The following is a 12,349-nucleotide window of genomic DNA, read 5'->3' as shown; positions in this document are numbered from 1 at the left end:
GGGTGTGGTGATTTCAATGATCAGTGCTACTTTTGTCTTCTTTTCTTGGACCACTATATCCAGTTTTCTAGCATCTATCTTTTGAACTGTTGGTAATGGGTGATCCCATGTGATATAAACCATCATTTTCTGTGATGCTTTGTGGCTCATGTTTCCAGTGTTTTTCAACCACTTTGATACCATAGTGTTTGCACAATCTCCAGTGCAACAGTCTAGCCACATTATTATTCGTTTTAGTATACAGGCCTTCTGCCATTAGTGTGTCGCAAGCAGCAACAAGGTGTGTGACTGTTTCCAAATCGGTTTTAAAAACCTACATTTGTCTGTTTCTCCCACATGTTCAATGGACTTAGTAAACCAGCGTGTATGTAGCCCTCTATCTTGGGCTGCCAATATTAACCTTTCATTTCTTGATGTAAATTCGCCTCTCCTTAACCATTCCTGCGTTTGTTCTTGATCAACATGAAGCTCTTCCAAACGTTTTATATACTTGCAACTATATTTATGTTTTTTGTACATTTCTTGCCTTCTCATCTGGTCCTTCACCTTATATTCTTTCTTTTGTTTTTTGGCACATTCGGTTGCTACCTGGTTGTTATCTACTTCTGGTTTGATTTCCATTCCTGCTTGACATCGATATGCTTCTGCTAAATTAAGCAGAGAAGTCATCTTAGATTTATTCTCCTCATGTTTCAAAACTGTCACTACCTTTGGATCTTGTGAGGTCAGTAGATAAGTGTGGAGTCCCACGATTGCAGATCTATACATGTAATCAATTTCAAAGAGGCCCATCCCCCCTTCAGAACGGGGAATATATAATCTTAGTATACACTGATTTTTATAAATCATTTGGTGAGCATGAAGCATCCTTCTTGTTTTAATATCCAGTCTGTCCAACACTTATAATATCTAATCTGTCCAACACTTTTTGGGGCCAGTCAATCACTCCAAAACTGTATGTTAGGACAGGGAGAGCAAATTGATTTGTAGCTTGGATCTTGCTAATAGATGTCAGTGCTGTTGTCAGGATTAATTTAAGTCTTCTGAATTATTCCTTATTGTGTTTTATTCACATTTGTTCATGTTTTATTGCTGATCCTTCATCAATTCCCAAGTATTTATACACTCCCTCTTGTTCAAGTTCTTTTATATCACATTCTTGTCCCAAACTGATGTTTTCCTGGTGCTGCAGTTTTCCTTTTTTAAAGGTTGCTTTTGCACATTTATCAAGACCAAGGGACATTCAAATATCATGTGAAAAAGTTTTGACAACCTGCAGCTGTGCTTTCAGTTCTTCATTTGATGAGCTATACAGTTTTAAATCTTCAACAAAAAGATGTGAAGTCATTAGACTTTGTTGTTTTTAGGAGCCAAATTGTAGCCATGGCCTAAGCTGTTAAGTAAACAGCTAAATAGATTAATGGCAAGCCAGAATAGCAACGGTGACAGAGTCACCCTGGAATATCCCCCTTTGAATTTTTATCCCTGGGATAATAATCTGCCCTTTATCATGGCTTAATTGCAAAGTGGTATGCCACTGTTTCATGGTTACTGTAATGTAGTTAATCAGTGTATGGTGTATCTTATACATTTTTAAGCACTCTTTTATCCATGAATGTGGGATACTATCAAATGCTTTTTTGTAGTCAATCCATGCCATACTTGGATTCTTCCCTTTTAACATCAAATGATCCTTTGTTCTATATGACTTTCTTTTATTGCTGTTTTGTTCTACTGCCATATTTGAGTTTTCTTCTAAATGACTATAAACTGTCGGCGTCAACTGTCTGCATCAATTCCCGTGTATTGTATATACGTCATCGGAAGGCAAGTTATTGGTCTATAATTTTTTGGGGTGGCTTGCAGGTTCACTCTTAAGTAAGAGCATTGTTTTGCCTCTTGTTAGCCAGTATGGTGTCTGTTCAGGGTGCGCATATAAATAGTTCTTACTCATGGCTAAATCCTCGTGCAAAGATGTTAATACTTTTAACCAAAAGTTAGCTACTGCATCTGGGCCTGGGGTTTTCCATTTAGAGGCTTTTCTTAATCTCTCTGGCTGTTATTTCATCCCATTTCATATCCTGTACCTTTAAACTTCTTTTTCTTTCTTTTACTACTTCTATCCATTTAACACCGTTATGTTCCACAGGATCTTCATAGATACTTCTCCAAAATGTATCTACTTCCTCTTTTTTTGGCGGTCTTTCATTTCCTTTTATCTTATTTCCCAATTTTCTATAAAACTTTATTTTTTACTTTTCTCTTATATTTATCTGTGTATATTTTAAGTTTTTCTGCCTGTGTTGAAATTTTTAGTTTATTTGTAAGAGTGCATTATAGATCCTGGTCTGTTCTAATACTGTGCATCGCTTTAATCACATCTATCTTTCTTGGTATTTTTGTTGATCTATTCCCTCTTATGTAGTTTTCTAACCGTGACAATTTTTGTCTTAATTGCTTTGTAGTTTTCTGTATTCGATACTTCCACAATGGTATTTGTTTTCTCCCCTTCCTTTCCCTCACTACCCTGTGATCTTGTGGTAGAACTTTATCAGTTATTAATTTAGCAGCACAGTAGTATATCCTGTTTACTTCTGTTATATCACATGGATCTCTATGGACAGTTCTAATTACTGCATTCATTTGTTTTATCAGACTTCTTACATTTTGGGTTTTATTGACCTTCTGCACTCACTGATCTTAATATATCTGTCCATGTCCATTAAATCAGGCCACTCTTTTAGCTCATTTTCTTCCAAACTAAGGGCACATCCCTTGTTTTCTGTTTCCTGCTTGCATTCTATAGAAAGTTCTTTAGCTTCTTCCTGTGGCACATTCTCTTCAATTTCATCCTGTGTCATCTGTTGCTCTGTCATATGGGAACTCACTGACCTATCACTCCTCAACATTGACTGCATTAGAGTTTCCTGATGTTCTTCGTGTTTCACTGTTGCAGTCATTACATTTGGGTAATCTGCTGGCAGGTTGCCCTTAGTCTGCCTGATTAACAAAGTCTTGGGTCCTGCGTTGGTTGCTGTCCCTTCTTCCATGAAGTCAGGTCGTCAGGGGTATAAAACATGCAGCTGACGCCATTACATCAGTCTTTCTTGCCGCCCGGTGCCCGAAGCAGAAGCAGTTCACAAGTGCCGGTCGGCCGACTCCTGAGATTTTCGTTTTCGAGTTTCAGAACCAAAGTCTTCAACTAGAAGCTAAGTACTCCGTTGGGGAAACTATTTCTTGCTCCTTACCGATGTCAGTAAAAGTTAATAATTGCATTACTTGTGGGAAGCAAATACCTCATAAGCATTTTCATTTGTACTGCATTCCTTGCCTAGGCCCTGACCACAACGTACCTTGCTGTCGGTTTTGTGCTAAATTTAATCCACACACTATTGAATGTCGGTATATTTTTGCTTCTAAGTATTTTGGCTCACGATTTAATTATCCAGAAATGTTGTCGGTTAGCAATCTGACTACCGGAATACCTAAAGAAACACAAAGAAAAAGAGAGAGACAGGCCGTCACGGTCCAAAACTGATGACGGCGCTTCTCTAAAGCCAGTCGCCAGTTCTCAGTGAGGTACTTTCGCAGCCCCTGATACCCACCACTTCTGATTTGCAGGCCTCTATTGAGACCCATTTGGAGTCCGGTAATGCTTCAATTATGGAACCCGCGGATGTCTCTAACTTAGATGGCTCCAGAGCTGCTGTGCAGGCACTGGCTTCTGAGGGTGTTTTCAGGCCCACAGAATTTGTATATTAGACCGACGCCATCTTCAAAACTAAGGTCAAAATCTAAATCTATGTCTAAAAAACCGATGCCTGGGCCACATGTGTACGCCACTATGCCTAAAAAACAAATGATCAAAATGGCTGAAGATTTAATTACTCTGATCAGGGGTAGCCAACCCCCTCCTTCTAAGAGGCCTAGATAAGACCTTGATTATGAATCTTCTGAACAGGATTCTATTTCTTCTGACTCTTCTAATGAACAGGATTTGTCTATACCTACTTATGAGGACTCTGATGCAGAAGATTCCATTCCTTCTGCTTCTCCCTCTGAGGATTTTTCTTTTGGGAAAACTTTACATACCTTAACTGAACATTTCCACTGGGAAAGTCAGGATTTCTCTGAATCTAAAAAGAGACATAGGGATTTTCTTCTTCTTCCTTAGCATAGGCCTTTGGCTATACCTCCTGTTCTAGACATTGTTGATGATGTTTTTTCAGAATCTAGTATGTCTCCTGATTCTCTGCCTCCAGCTCCTTGTAAGCCAGACAGATACTACAGGGTTCCTGACTCCCACAAATTCCTTTTCAAAAATCCTATTGCAGTTCCTGAAACCATTTCTCAGGGTCGCAAGGGCATTAAGACCTCTACTGCTAAAAATCCTACCCCTTCTGATAGAGATTCCAGGGCGCTGGATAGATGGGGTAAGAAGGTTTACACTTCTGCAACCTTGGCAATCAGGGCTTTAAACTGTCAATTTCATATAAGGAATAAAAATATAATAAAACACACACTGAGGTAAATGCCTCTTGCCAACCAAGTCCAAAAATAATATAACATAAAAAAGCACAGGCAGAGGCAACCATGCACTCGCAAATAGCAAACTGTAAATAAACGTATTACTCCATATATAAAGCAAAGCAAATTTAATGGTGTACACAGACGGTAAGCACTTTCACAAATGCTTCTTCAGACCATGACACACCTTGTTACTAATTGGTTCTTATATAATGTTTAGCTCATTATGACCTCACACTCCATTTAAACTTTAAAGCCACATTACATTACTAGAGCATTAAAGATGTTGAATAGCTAAAACCAAATCAGTATATTGCCTCCTAATATACAATATTCTATAAAAGATTCTTTATCACAATATGCTAACGGCATAGGAATATGGTGTTGATCAACAAAATCTAGATTATATAAGAACCATTTAGTAACAATGTGTGTCTTTGTCTGAAGAAGCATTTGTGAACGCTTACCGTTTGTGTACACCATTAAATTTGCTTTGTTTTATATACGGAGTAATACGTTTATTTACAGTTCGCTATTTGCAAGTGCATGGTTGCCTCTGCCTGTGCTTTTTTTTGTCGTATGTCAATTTCATATGCTTAAATCTCAACAGCATATCATGGGACTGCTTAAACAGAAAATTATGTTAATTTCTGACTGTGTGGAAAATAAAGATTTACAGGATTTATTGCATTCAGCTGAACAAGTTGGAAAACATACTTTGCAATGTGGTTTTAATTCTTTGGAGGCCTCTTTTAGGGCTGCTGTAACCGGGTCTCTGCTAAGAAGGCATGCTTGGCTCAAAGAGCAAACTCTGCCTGATCATGTTAAAGCAAAATTGTTGGATGCTTCTTTACAACAGGACCGCCTCTTTGGTAATCAGGCTGAAGAAGTTTAAAAAAAAAGATGGAAGATAAAGCTAAATCTATGCAAACTGTGAAAGATTTCTTACAAGTGCAACCTCCCAGATTTAGTAGGCACTGGCCTACTAAGAACTGGTCCTTTGCAGTTCCTTCGAGAGCCACTCAAGTCAAATCCAGACATTCCAAAGGCTCCAGGTTTCAGTCACAAGGGACTTTTAGAACAAAACAATGGGGTGCCTCCACCTCCAAATCTGGAAACAATAAGGCACCTCCCTATGGTAAACAGTCTCAATGACTTCCTTCTACAATTACCAAGCACTTAACCTTTTATCTGCCCCTTTGGGGGGAAAACTGGCACTTCATGCAAGAAACTGGAAACTTATAACACAGGACAAGTGGGTTTTAAATATAGTATCCCAGGGATACAAATTTCATTTCCACACGTTGCCAAACCCAAACGAATGACCAGACCTTCCCCCAAATCAGTGGGCAGAGGCCCAGAAACAAGTACTGTCCCTCATGAACATGGGGGCAATTCAACCAGTACCAGAAGAGGAAAAGGGACAAGGTTTCTATTCAAGATTTTTTCCTGGTACCCAGAAAAGATAAATCATGGCATCCAATTCTTGAACTTATCTACTCTAAACACTTTTCTGGACATTCCAAAATTCAAGATGCTGACTCTTCAACAGTTACTTCCTATGCTAGGCAAAGATGCCTGGTTGGTAACTCTAGACTTAAGAGGCTTACCTGCATATCCCAATCAGGGAATCTTGCAGAAGATGCCTCCGCTTCAAAGCAGGCTACTTACATTACCAGTTCTCTGCACTGCCCTTTGGCTTATCTACTGCACCCAGGGTCTTCACAAAGTGCCTGACTCCAGTAATTGCATTTTGCAGGCAAAGAAATATTCAAATATATCCATACCTGGACGATTGTCTAATTCAGGCAGAAAACAAGTATATTCTTCTAAAGCATCTGGCGTTTGTAAAAAGGGTTCTAACTTGTCTAGGGTACACCATAAACAAAAAGAAATCACAACTGGTACCCCCTCAGAAAATTACATTCCTGGGTGAAAGCTTGAATACAACTGCCCAAATGGCTTACCTTACTCCAGAAAAGCAAATTAATGTCGTAACTTACTTCAAACAAGTGGCCACAAAAACCCTGCTATCTGCAAGACAAATTCTGCAAGCTTTGAGGTTCATGGCCTCCTGCATTCTTTTAGTTCCATATGCAAGACTGCATATGAGGAAACTTCAATGGTACTTAAAAGGTTTATGGAGTCAACATTATCACAGCCTGGAAACAATGATTCCTATCATACCTTGTCTGCAACTAGAGTTCCTATGGTGGGCAGAGGCCTGCCACCAAAACAAGGGACTGCCATTCACTCCACCCCCTGCCGCCCAAACCCTAACAACAGACGCATCAGACTGTGCTTGGGGGGCCTCATCTGGCAGGGAAGTGCATTCAGGGCAAATGGAGCCCAAATCAAATGCACCTTCATATCAATCAGAAAGAGATGCTAACTGTACAGAATGCACTGACAGCCTTCAAGGACTACCTTCATTCAGGAGAATTACTAATAAAGACAGACAACACCACAGTTATGTGGTACATAAACAAGCAGGGGGGTACACACTCCTACCCCCTCTGCAGACTAGCCATGGCATTGCGGAACACGGCCTTGACCTACCAAATACAACTACAAGCTCAATTCCTGCCAGGAAAGCTGAATACTCTGGCAGACGAACTAAGCAGAAAACTCATGAACCCACACAAATGGAAACTGGAACCACGAATTTTCAACATGTTGACACGCAGATGGGGGAGTCCAGGCATAGATCTTTTTGCCTCACCCCAGAACTATCAGTTGGACAAGTTCTGCACAAGAACTCATCACAAAATAGCCTGGAAAGTAGATGCTCTATCATTCAGCTGGAAAAACCTGTCAGTCTATGCTTTTCCCCCTTTGCCTCTGCTCGCTAAAGTTCTACTAAAAGTCAAACAGAACAAACCAAAACTGATTCAGATTGCTCCAGACTGGCCTCTCCAACACTGGTACCCACTTCTGCACAATGTGTCACACCTTCCACCATGGCACCTGCCTCAGACACCTTACTTACTGTCTCAGCAGAACAACCAAATTCTGCACACTCTGCTCCAAACTTTGAATCTTGCAGCATGGCTAATCACCTAAATTCACCCTTAGCATCCCTCAGCAAACCTGTGATGGATGTCATTTTGGAGGCGAGAAGGTCTAGTACTAGAAAATCTTATGCTGACAAATGAAAAAGATTCTGTGCCTGGAATCAATCACAAGGAATAAGCACAGCAGTGCCCAATATTCCTCAGATTTTACAATACTTAACTGAGATGCTTCACAAGGGCCTGTCCTTTTCTTCCATAAAAATCCATGCCTCAGCCATTTCTGCTCATTGCAACACAGAACCTCCCCTCTTCTCTCATTCTCTGCTAAAGCAATATCTCAGAGGGGCCAAAAACTTAAGACCACCTAGGAGAGCTCCAACCCCTGCCTGGGACCTCAATTTTGTATTGGAAAAACTCACTTTCCCTCCTTTTGAGCCAGCTTCTACTGCAGACTTAAAATTTCTCTCCTGGAAAACAGCTTTCCTTTTAGCAGTCACTTCAGCTAGAAGGATTTCTGAATTACAGGCTCTTATGGCAGTGGAGCCTTTCATTATTTTTCATGCGGACAGGGTGTCGCTCAGGACCAGTCCATCCTTCTTGCCTAAGGTGGTATCCAGTGTGGCTCTTAATCAGACCACTCATTTGCCAACTTTCTTTCCCAATCCACAGAACAAAGGGGAGTGGATTCTGCATTCATTCGATGTACACTGACAACTTAGATTTTACTTAAACAGGACAAAATCTCTAAGAAAATCAGAACTACTACTAGTGGCATTTGCTGCAAGGGCAGAGGGAAAGGCTATTTCAAAGCAGACTATTTCTAAATGGATAAGCCATTGTATTCATTTCTGCTATATGCACCATGGTAAATCTATCCCGCAGGGGATCAGATCTCATTCCACCAGGGCTGCATCTAATTTTACAGCCTTTCTCAGAGGTGTTCATACCAGAGACATTCTAGAGGCTGCTACCTGGAGCTCAGTTCATACGTTCACCAAACATTACCATTTACCTTTCTTCTCTAAATCCAGAGCTGGCTTTGCCACCGCTGTCCTGCAGGGCCTTATAGCTGGTCCTAATGCTGTATAAATCCATCCTCCCAACCATAGCTTTGGGAATCTACCCAAATGTAATGACTGCAACAGTGAAACATGAAGAACATAGTACAGTTGTGTACACTTACCATAAATGTAGATGTTCGAGTGTATTCACTGTTGCAGTCCTGGTTACCCTCCCTCCAGCCCCGTTTTCCTCTTACTATATTTCTACTTTCTTTTACTATGCTTAAAAGCCTTGTTGGTGTATTTGCTTTTGTTTGGAGGTATATTTTTTTTTTTTTTTTTTAATTTTATATATATATATATATATACATATATATATATATATATATATATATATATATATATATATATACATACATATATTGCTCCCCATTTGGGGGGCACCTGACATCTGGGGCAAGAAAAACTGATGTAATGGCGTCGGCTGCATGTTTTATACCCCTGACGACCTGACGTCATGGAAGAAAGGACAGCAACCGACGCAGGACCCAAGACATTGTTAATCAGACTGACTAAGGGCAACCTGCCAGCAGATTACCCAAATGTAATAACTGCAACAGTGAATACACTCGAATATCTACATTTATGGGTAAGTACACAACTGTACTTTTCTTTCCTTGCTGTCTAGCTTCAAGTGAACTTTTATACTGGTTTCCTGTGGAAGGCTCCAAAATATCTTGATATGTCACCTGACCAGTTGCTTCCTGTTCCACTGGTTTCCCCTAAATTTGGATATCCATTGCTCCATCCTGTTGTGATGCTTTCCACATTCGATTTTCTACACTGAATCCTTCTCTCTGCAGCTGCTGCATAACCTCAGTTTCTGTTTCCTTGACTTCTCCATTACTAATCTCATTTTCTATTTTACTCTTAGTCTTCTTATTTTTTGTATTGTAAAGGTTTACATGTCCGGATTCCTTTGCCTGTATTTCTCTTCAAATATCTTTGGTGCTGCTCTTTTTGTATTGATTAGTTTTGTTTTCTCCTTTGCATAAATATTACACCATATTAAATCTCTTTCCTTTCCCATGTCCATATTTCTTCTTCACATGTCTCCTGATCTTGCTTTTCCTTGTTCTGGGGACTCACTCCATCATGCTGTGATGTAGTCTGTGTTAGACCTTCTACATTAAATCTTTCACTTCACAGGTACTCCATAACTTCAACTTCTTTAACTTCTACTGTACTGATCTTCTTTTCCACATTACATCTTTGTGCTATTTTTTTTTTAATTGTGACAATTTCCATATCTGAATGCCTTTGCCTGTATTTCTCTTCGAATATCTTTGAGACTGTCTTCATTATATTAGTTAACTTGGCTTCCTCCTTTGCATAAATATTGCACCATATCAAGTCTCTCTTTCTTTCCCATGTCCATATTTCTTTTTTATATTTTTCAAATATCTCTAGGTTTTGTTGTTTATATTTTCGCACTTTTTCAGATGCTTTTTTCCAAACAGAGCAAAGTTTCTTGATCTATATACTGTTTTTCAAAAATCTGTTGCATTAATGAACACAAATTTTTATTTGAAGCTTCTGACAGTTTTTCCTCGAAGTATTTTTTTTCCTCTAATTTCTCTCTTAATTGTTTTGTATGTCTTGGATCTGGGAATTCTGGGCTTTTTACATAATAGTAACAGTACATAATTTCTTTCTTATCCTCAATAGTCCACTCTATCGTCATTTTTTGTGTTTTTTGTGGACTGCTACTTCCTTCTACAACAGGGGGGGCCCTCCTCCCCCTGAGCTTGGCCTAGCCCCATTGTAGGAATGTTTCCGTATTTTGAGGATTCTACACTGTCATTTTTTCCCCCCAGTCCTGGCACCAGTGCGCCTACCAGGATTGGGCAATTTTTTATCCTGGGTCTTGTGCACCCAGCTATCTTTTTTTTTTTGTTTTTGACTTGCTTCTGTCGATGATATATGCTATATAAAACAGTCTGTATATCAGTGTCACCTTGGTGAGATTTTGTGAAAAACAGGGTCCACCTCGCGAAGGTACTCACCAAGACTTGAGGATGAAGTCAATTTCAGCACCACTACTCTCCTTTGTTTGCTGACTTTTCATTAGAACCCCTGCTACTATTAGGATGATGCCGTGTTGATTCATCCATGTCTCATCTTTGTTTCTGTGTGGGATGTAATACAAAGGTTTTCCTCACTTGGTGAGGCCTGTTCTGTGAAGGGTAAGTCATACAGGCACAAGAGATTTTAGTACAGAAGATCATGGAGGGGCCTGTTGCACTAATGAGGCAGACAAGCTGCAAGGGGAACCAAAAATATGTTTTTTAAAGAAAATATGTTAACGTTTTCCCATCTCTCCATTTCTTCCTTTCATTGACATTTACCCAGACCGTGTGCTTTTCAGTGAATTTCTGGTTTCAAATATATCCTGTCTGACAGAATTGTTTTCTTGCCATGAAAGATGAAACAACACTGTACAAAATCAAGAGTAACAGAAGTAAGCAGAGGAGAATATTAAGGCATGTGGGTTTAGTCATGCATGTTTGACTGCACATTCATTTGTTGATTTCCTTGAATGATATGGCAAGAATGCCTGGATTTAGCATTCATCTTTTGGTTCATAGGCAGAGTATTTCATTACTACCTGCATTCCAGATTTGAAGATGAGCTCACAATTACCAGGTGATTAGTCTTAAGAGTAGCTCAATAGCCATCTTTTGGAGTTTGTTTCTGCAAGAGTGAGGAAATTAAATTAGATGTATTGCCGTCATTACAGTAGTTCCTGGAAGAGGCTGGGACTGCCCTTGATGAGTTCTTGTTGGTGTTTGTGTGCAGTGACAGTGCACACATGCATATACATGCTGTTATTGATCTGGTTAGTAAGTAGTACGTAAGGAGAGAAAATCTTCTCTAGAATCAGACAGCAGAGTGAAATGCCTTTATAAACATATACCGTCATTGATTTTATTTATAAATGGGATAATTGACTGATCCCACAAGGACCCATTTCAGCCACTGCCAAGAACAACAGAAATGTAATCTCTCTGTCTCCCTCTGAGCAGAGGGTTTCTGTTCCAGCTAGGTAACTTTGGAGTCAAGACAGCAATATGTTTAAGACATTGGGCATGGTAGACACAGGGGAACTGTGGTGGATTGCAAGAGCTGTTAGGTTCATAGGTAGGTACTAGGCTATCGGCCCTCGGGCCTATACAAGCCTAGCCATAATGATTCCCTGGCTGTTGCTTCCCACAAATATTTATTTTCCTGGACCCCTGTCTAGCAGGGCTACTGATGTGATCCCGGGGTGAATTTCTTATCTCCCATCCAGTTGTCAAGGTTCCTCTTGAAGAGGCTATTGAGGCGCTCTGCCTGACATGTATGGGCAGCCTATTCCAGATTGTGGGGAGTCTCTGGGTCAGGAACCTATCCCTCCAGCATGTTCTATTCATAGTGATGACAAGGTTAAGATCCCTGGAGCATGTGGCTGGGAGGGATTGGGATTTCTTTAAGTGTAGCATGTCCAATAACTCTGGGTTTGACATGGCCTTGTATGTTAGGCAGAGATCACCTCTGAGTAGGCAATATGCGACAGAGTGTAGCTGGAGTTTCTTTAGACGGTCAGCATAAGGCATCTGTTTTAGGCCTTTGATTCTTTTTGTGAGGTATTTCTGAGGCCTTTCTAGTTGTTGCAGATGTCTTGTGAGGTACATACCAAATGGGGTATTGTATTCTATAATGGGTCTAATGAGGGATGAGTACAGAGGGACAATGACCTTCTTTTTA

The 12,349-nt window shown here is 40.0% G+C and overlaps 1 protein-coding gene across 1 annotated transcript in view; it reads left to right on the top strand.

Annotated features, from left to right (window-relative positions):
* The window catches only part of DOCK7 (dedicator of cytokinesis 7), a 3,076,229-nt gene that overhangs the window by 1,723,045 nt on the left and 1,340,835 nt on the right, over window positions 1–12,349 (top strand). The window lies entirely within an intron of this gene.

Source organism: Protopterus annectens, chromosome 10.part0 (assembly GCF_019279795.1).
Source record: "Protopterus annectens isolate FY-2018-M chromosome 10.part0, PAN1.0, whole genome shotgun sequence".
Taxonomy (NCBI): domain Eukaryota; kingdom Metazoa; phylum Chordata; order Ceratodontiformes; family Protopteridae; genus Protopterus; species Protopterus annectens.
The sequence above is the reverse complement of the archived record's forward strand: the minus strand, read 5'-3'. Positions and strand labels throughout refer to the sequence as shown.